Source organism: Sminthopsis crassicaudata, chromosome 2 (genome assembly GCF_048593235.1).
Source record: "Sminthopsis crassicaudata isolate SCR6 chromosome 2, ASM4859323v1, whole genome shotgun sequence".
Taxonomy (NCBI): domain Eukaryota; kingdom Metazoa; phylum Chordata; class Mammalia; order Dasyuromorphia; family Dasyuridae; genus Sminthopsis; species Sminthopsis crassicaudata.
The window spans coordinates 525,885,978-525,894,253 of NC_133618.1; the positions used below are offsets into that span (position 1 = coordinate 525,885,978).

The window sequence follows — 8,276 nt, forward strand, 5'->3', positions numbered from 1 at the left end:
CCATCTGTTTGCTTGATTTTCCTCAAATGACATTCTCTAAGTCAAGTTACAGCTTGTCTTTACTGCATTTTTATTTATTTATCTATCATTTATTTATTTTGTTGCTTTCATTATAACCTGACTGAAGAAATAGTTGCATTTTCATCATCACTGAAGTTTTCCTGAAATCTGCAGGACTGCATTCCAGAGCACCAGCTGTGTAAGCCAGCAGGGGGCATGCATCAGCTACCAGAGCCATTGTCCTCTGTGAGATAAAGTTCATTCTATTTATTTGAAAAATACCTCATACATTTCAAAAGGTAGTGTGGCCCTGCCATTTGTAGGAGCTTACGTCCTGAAACTGCTTTCTTCAAAGATTGCTAAAATCTGAGGAGACACTGATGGATTTGGGATGAAACAGTCAAGGTGAAAGAAATTGAAGCAACCAGATGATTTCTTAATCCATGCAGTTATTTAGGAGGTCACCTAATCAATCTTGTGCTTGAACTACTGCTCTAGTTTTCATTATCAGACCCTAACTTTTTTTTTTTTTTTAAGATCCTAGATCACTAATCAGCCTAGTGAAGCCCATGGACTCCCTTCTTAAGAGTATTTGATAGAATCCTTCTCAAAATGTCCTTAATGAACAAAATAAAATATACATAATTAGAAAAGAATTCAATTACTTTAAGCTACTAAGATATATTTTTCTCAAAACGTTCCTGGATTCTTGTTCTACAGAAATTTTAGAATTTACATCAGGGAAGAAGTTGAAAACCCACAAACTTAAGATAAAGAAGTTTTCCTGTGACATTAAGGTACCACATACCAATGGAAATAAAACAAGCTGGACAATTTTATTGCTAGAGATAAAATTTACAATTAAAGGATTGTGACAAGACAGGAATTTTTTTTCCCCTCCTCTATCCCATCTTTCAGGCAGACTTCCTTGAGAAGAAGTCAAGGAAGAATTTATTTTCTAGGCATTTAGTAGTATTCAATGTAACTCTGTTTCTGAAGAACAGAATATTGCCCTATTGTTCTTTCAGAGTGTCTTGGACTTTGTGGACAGATGGTGAAATTTAAGGAGGAAACCATGTGCTCCTATTGCAAGGAAAAAAAAAACAAAAAAACCAAACAACCTACCTCCTGCAACCCTGAAGAGTCACTCTATGATTGTCTGCCATGGCAAACAAGATGTAGGAATATACAGTATTGGGGGATACATGCCTTCAGTTTTATGGCCATTTATGGAATTGAAATAGTTGTCAGATAACCAAAAATATGACTAAATGCATAGCAAATGCTGTTCAAAGATCACTGTTAATGGAAGCTTGGGGGATAGCATGTTTATGGTGAAAATGAAAGAATTAAAAAGCCCAGGAATGTCAAAATATACCTGTGTACCAAAGCAGGCTCTTCTCTGCATTCCTTTGCATTTCCACTATCCGTGAAGAACTGTGTGACCTTCAGCCAGTCACTTTACTTAGCATGTTTACTCATCTATAAAATGAGGTAGTAAAACTCAGCAGACTGAAGTCCTTGCTACTTCTACTATAATCCTACCAGTTGCCTTAAACACTGAGATGTTAATTGACTTGCTCATGATCACACATATATACCTTACATATGCACACACATATGCATAAAGGTATGAGTAAAAGTTGAACTTGGATCTTAGTAATTCTGGAGCTTACCTTCTTTTCATAATCCATTCTGCCTCTTGACATTAGGAAGATTTGAATTCAAATCCAAATTTTGCCACTTGTTCAAGATTCAATATGTTAAGTTTCATTTAATATCTGTTCCTCTGTCAATTTCTGAGGACTCTTCTAGAAATTCAGAGAGAGACTGTATTCTGGGTAAGTGGAGGAAATGTCCATATTGGGAATTCCCTATACTGCTGAAATAGAGTAGTTAGAAAATTAAAATGCTCTTTGAAATGCTCTTGGTGTAGGAATAATTTTGTTACTATTATTTTGAAAACAAAGTACCATTTCATTGGTGTTTTTATTTTTAATTTATTTGTCAACTGTTTTTGCTAATTTGTATTGATATATTTTTAGTTATCACTGATTTCTGAATACAACCCTCTACTGTCTTTTATCAGTGAGCCAACTCTTTTTCTAAAAGGAAAAAAAAGGTATGGTGGGGGTGGAAAGGAGTATAATTCAGCAAAACTAAGCAACATATCAGCTTTGACCAATAGGATATGCAAATCCCATACCTATGGTTCTCTACTTTTTTTTTTATTAAAGCTTTTTATTTTCATCACGTATGTATAAGTATCACTCTTACAAAATCTTATGTTCCAAATTTTTTATCTCCCTTCCCCACCCTTTCCCTTAGATGACAAGTAATCTATGTTCAACATGTCTAATTCTTCTATATATATTTCCACAATTATAATGCTGTAAAAGAAAAATCAGATGAAAAAGAAAAAATGAGAAAACAAAATGTAAACAAAAAATAACAAAAAACGAGAATACTGTTGTAATCTACACTCAGTCTCCATAGTCCTGTTTTTGGGTGCAGATATCTGTCTCCATCACAAGATATGGTGTTCTCCATTTTTACTAAGAGGGGAAAGAGACACACTTTTTTTTTTCTTTTTTTAATCTCTTCTCCTGAATCAAATCTAGGCATGATAATTACCTGGATTTTTTTCTTTGTTCTAGACATTTACATTGTCATTGGGCATATTTATTACTTTCCTGATTGTTTCATTCTACATCAATTTATATTCCTTCCCATGCTCCTTGGAATTAATCACATTCAGTTCTTTATGCCTATAATATTCTCTTATATTTACTTGTCATAATTTGTTTAGCTATTCCCTAATCAATGGTGATCTTTATTCCAAGCTTTTTTTCCTGGGAGAGGAGTAGGGAGTATTAATAGAATCAAAATGTTTAGTGTTTACAAAATTTCCCAGACTTCTTGGTTATTTGGTTAAGATGTTGGATTTTACATAAAGTCAAGATGATCTGGATGAAAAATGAGGGAAAAATCACATAATTAGATTAATTTAAAAAAAAAACTCACTTTTTTGTTGTTTTTGTTAATCCAAATCACCCTCAGCTTTCAGGAAGTATACATCCATTTCACATTAAAGACAGAAATCCTAATATCTAGAAAACAACATTTAAGCATCTCTCCTATATAAGAAGTCTACACATCTAAATGAAATAATCTATAGCTGTCTGAAGCAGGAAGGAACTTTTATTCGTTTTTTTCCCCAAAATAAAAATATGTATGAAAAAATGTTTTCCCCACCCTTAATCCCTTCCCCCAATTCTCAAAAGATATTTTTAGGAATTGAATTTTATCTATACCCAACCTTTGGTAGAATATGAATAATTTGACAAGTAATAAGAAAAAGGTGTAATTCTTTAGCATCTGAGTCCCTGGCAACAGTCTGAGTCACTGAGGAGAAGAAATAGAAGAATTTAGAGTTATATTGGCAGCTACAATCAAACATATGTATACATTAAGATGATTCCTGAACCTTCAGATTTTCTCTCCCCTCCCTGTTTCCTAATTCTCTCCTTCCCCCCCCCCCATTCTCAGTGGAATCCTGTTGTAGGAAAAGAAACATCTTCCCATTGCAGTAAGCAGCCTTTGTCAGGCACAAAGTCCTTGTTTGAAAATAGATAACATAGATATTTTTCAATTTAAACACTTTTACAAAAATAATAGGCTTCTCCAAAGTAAGATCCTATCAGAACTGAGATTTCTATATAAAACACACCCATGTTTGGTTTTGTTTTCCCCTTCATTGTGGATCTTCTAGACAAGCACCCAAAAGGGATTTAAAAAAAAAAAAAAAAAAAAAAAAAGCAACTTTCAATTTGGAAGTTTCATGTCCGGTTTGTTTTTTGTTTTTTGTTTGTTTTTTGTTTTTTGTTTTTTGTTTTAATGTCCTAACCTCCCTTTGGAATTTGGAACAAAAGGATGTGGGTTCAAATCCCAGATTTGCCACAATGTCCCAAGATATCCCATTCATCTAAGGTATTATATAGAGAGCAAACCAGAAGTATCTGGAGTTTTCTTTGCTTTTAATTCCAAGCTCTCTTTGCTGAGGAGGCCTAAGGACAGTATAGAGCAGGCTTTGCCCTCCCTTTCTGGAAAGAACATCAACTGTCTGTGCATTCAAGGACCACACTCAGTTCCTCCCACAGGAACCTCCAGGTTTAATTTATGTTGGCACATTCTATGTGCCAGAGACTTCCAAATCCAGAATAACTGAAATTAAACTATTTCCTTAATGCCCTCTGCCTCTAGGCATGAACTGTTGGATCAGTTTGTCTGTGTTTACCTAAAAATAGTCAGTGTTCCACAGAAAACAAGGCATATAAAAGTTTAAGATAATCTTCATCATTAAAACGATTTAAAGCAACCTACCAACATAAGATTGTATGTGTAGTTTTATTCCAGTGAAATTCATACCAGATGATTTCAGGTGCAGACCAAGGCAATCAAGGAAAGGATGAGACTTGTTTGGCTGCATGGGAAAAAAGTAGGAGCAATGGATAGAAATTATGGAACAACATAGTTAAACCCAACATAAGAATCTCTAACAATCAGTATTGATGTAAATGGAATAGTTTTCCTTGAAACACAGTAGATTATTCTATATCTGGGCATGTTCAAGGGAAGGATAGGTGACTAGTGACTGGATATGTTGTGAAAGACATTGTTTCTTCAGGTATGGTTTGGGTTATGTGACCCCAGACACTCTTCCCATTCTGATATGCTGTAATTCTGATCACTTAATGGGAACAGAAATTTGTAGCTGAACTGTTAAGTTGTATTAGAGATTTTCCCCTGAGTGTGTGAATTTTTAAAAAACAATTTTGAAACTGTAGTTCAATGTAATTGACTTCCTCTATTAGAGATATATATTTTATTTTATATACTTAAACACATTTTTAGGAAGGGGTTCAAGGTTTCATCAAATTACCAAAAGGGTCCAATGGAACACATTCAAAAACCTTTGCTCCAGGTAGTACAGTTAGTTGATTGTTGCCTTTTATTCTCAAAGAGGACCAAAATGACATCATTCTGTAGGGGGGCAAGGTACTGTGTGTCTAACTGTGGCTGATCAAATCAGTAGGAGCTTGGAAGATTCTATCACAGCTCAGGCACAAATAGTCTCTGTGAACATTTGGAGTAGAGATGTGCATCTCATGTTTCCTTTGTACTGCTGAAATTCTGCTTCCTTCAGAGAACACATCACTTTCTTTGATGTGGGCACAACTATGATAGGCAGTCTTTTTCTAGTATCTCCCATGCCATGCTATCAATTCTAAACTTCTTTAGAGAGACCTTGAAAATGTTCCTTTCTGGCTTCTTCAGACTCTATGTGCTTTGTATGAGTTCTCAGTAAAATAATCTTTTAGGCAAACATACATTTAGCATTCAAGTAACATAGTGTAGTAAGAAGGAAGGGTAGGCAGAAGTTCACTTACAGTACAAAGCTGGGATGGTTAACTCAAGTACCATGTTCAGACATCTAGTTTCAATTCTCTCTAATAAAAGATTGTTAGTTTTCATGTTTACCTTGAAGTATTACGGGATACCTAGGTCGGGTCCTAACATTTAATTTGTATTTTTGTGTCTTGTGATCTAGGTCTGAATTCGGAGTTGTCACCAAGATTCCTTTCAGCTGTATTTAAACATTGCCAGGAAGGAGACAGCTTATATTTCAACTCCCTGGGAAGATACCTGGAGCCAAGGGAAACTGAATAGATCTGAGTCCTGCCTCAGTGCACACACACAAAAAAAGGAATTTAGAGAGAGTTGATGAGATTATGACACTAAGTGGTATTACATAGACTTGTTTCCCTAGGCAACTCCACAGGGCGCTGATTAAGTTCTTAAAAGAACTAGTCCCTGAAAGACCTGTGTAACTCATTCCACAGTTACCATTAGAGAAAGCTCAGCAAGGGCTTTGCTGTTGCTTTGCTTTAAGTGGAGTATCAGGGAGAGAATCCATAAACTCTTTGTGGAGAAGAGAACCCGGGGGACAACAATCAACGCCCTGGGGGAGGGAGCAGTTAATAAAACTAGGACATTAAGAAGACTTAGTTGGAAGAGAAGAATGCCAAGGATGCCCGCAGATGTGGTCTTGGACTCAAGACAATGAAATTTATAGAGCAGATAGGACTTGAGGATATTGACCCTCTCCCTATGAGAGCTAAACGATGGAGAATACCAATTGACTTCATTAGAACCCAATAGGTGAAGGACTACTACACAGCGAGTTAGGATAAAAAAGTATTGCCTTCCTGTGGCCCGTTAAGCTTCCTTATCCCTTACATGATAGGAATCATCCTAAAATGGATGAGAAATCGATACATTTGTCTTGCTTGTCCAGATAATTGAAGAGAGTGATTCCTATGAAAGTTATTGAGTGATAATAATTAAGATTGTTCAGAAACCATTTCCTCATCCCTAAAAATGGGAATAATCATAGCTTCTTCCTCACCAAGTTATCATCTGAATTAAGCAAGGTAAATATTTAGAAACACTTTTGATAATTTTAAATATTAAGAAAAACAAAGTTAAATTATTTGCCCAGGGTATAATGAATGCATAAATTGTGGAATTTGAATCCAAGTTCCCCTGATTCCAAGTCAATGGCAAGTAGATGATACAATGAATAGAGTGCTGGGCTTAAAGTCAGGGAAACTTGTTTTAATTTGAGTTCAGATTTACTAGCTATATTACTCTGGGCCAGTCACTTTTTGCCTAAGTTTCCCTATCTGTAAAATGGGGATAATAATAGAACCTTTCTATCCCCCAAGGTTTTTGTGACTGTGTATATTAAAATGGTCTTTGTAGATTCTCTATTCACTTTATTGAAAACTTAAGGTTCCAATTCTATAATGATGGTAAACACTGCTTTAGGGTCCATGGGCTATAACTCAGCCTTCAGATTCCTGATTAGAGGACAAGACCACAGAGGAAAAAGTCACAGGGTCTGAGGACAGTCAAAGAGACTAAAAAGAGAAGTAATCAAAAAGAGGGAATCAAATTTTAAATGAACTAGAATATAGTACCTAGAGAAGAAATTTAAGTCACTGTAAAATCTGGACCTCAGCAGAATTGGGAAGGATTCAATTTGCCTTTAACACCTTCTTGCTTCTTCCCCCAGGTGTCCAGGCCTGGATTCTCATGCCACTCCTTAATTGTCTAAGGTTCTCATTGCTGCTCTATATCTTTCCTGCTCTCTTGGGCAGCGAAAAGTGCTGTATATTTCTTTTAAATTTTTCTCACCTTTCCCCTAAGCAAAACAAAAAAGCTTGAACATACAAAAGTACAGCTGACATGTATTTAATGAGCCTAAATGTTCTCAATCTTTTTTTTTTTTTTTTTTGAGGGATGAGGTTCATACACAGTTACTCATGGCCTAGAGGATTCTTGCACAAATTCATGCATTGCAAACATAAGTTCCATACTATGATCTTCCTCCCTAGACCCAAAAGATGGCACACTCTTGAAAAACCAATGCCAAAGAATTTCTATATCACAATGATAAAGTTCTAAAGTACATTCTGGCAATTCAATACAACAAGAATTTATGAAGAATTTACTATGTGTAAGACAGTGGTGTTTTATACATAGTATATTGGTACTTCCTAAATATTTGAAGTATATAAACTTATGATACTAGCTAACATTTATGTAGGGATTTTGCATGTATAAACTTTTCCCATATATTATCTCATTTGATGACATTTCAGTTCTGACACATAAATTATCCATGTATTATAGTTGAGGAAATTCAAGGTTCATAGTGTTTAAGTGATCCTTTCTTCAGGGTAAGATAGCAAATAAGTTTCTTGAGAGGTTATGGGATATAGAACTAAAAAAGAACCTTAGAGATAATTTAATGATAACTCTGATTTTACATCTGAAGAAGCAGCATTGAAGAGTTTGGATGACTTGCCTATTTTCACATAGGTGCTTAGTAGTCGGACAAATCATATTTTGACTGCAAAATCTGTGTCCTTACTGCTATACTGTTTTCTAGATGTACAAGTGTTCAGGAGGATGAGCATCTTTGGTGTAAAGATTTGCTGAGCCTTTTTCAGGACTGCTTATCCACATCTGGGGTCCACCTTGATTCACTCAACTTTCACCTTTGGCTCTAAGAAACTATTATATGTGCAGAATTTACACCCCAGAAAACCAGCAGATGAGTTAAGCCAGGTTGAAGGTAACAAATATGTCTCAAATTTGTTGGTGAGTTAAGGAGATGTCTATCCCAAACATGTGAAGATTTCCTCTAG

General features: G+C 35.4%; 1 long non-coding RNA gene across 1 annotated transcript in view; it reads left to right on the top strand.

The window, feature by feature from the left end:
- The window catches only part of LOC141558009 (uncharacterized), a 29,108-nt gene that overhangs the window by 15,767 nt on the left and 5,065 nt on the right, over positions 1-8,276 (top strand). Inside the window, exon 3 of the long non-coding RNA XR_012486934.1 lies at positions 5,612-6,494. This is a non-coding gene — a long non-coding RNA (uncharacterized LOC141558009). The remainder of the gene's footprint in view (positions 1-5,611; positions 6,495-8,276) is intronic.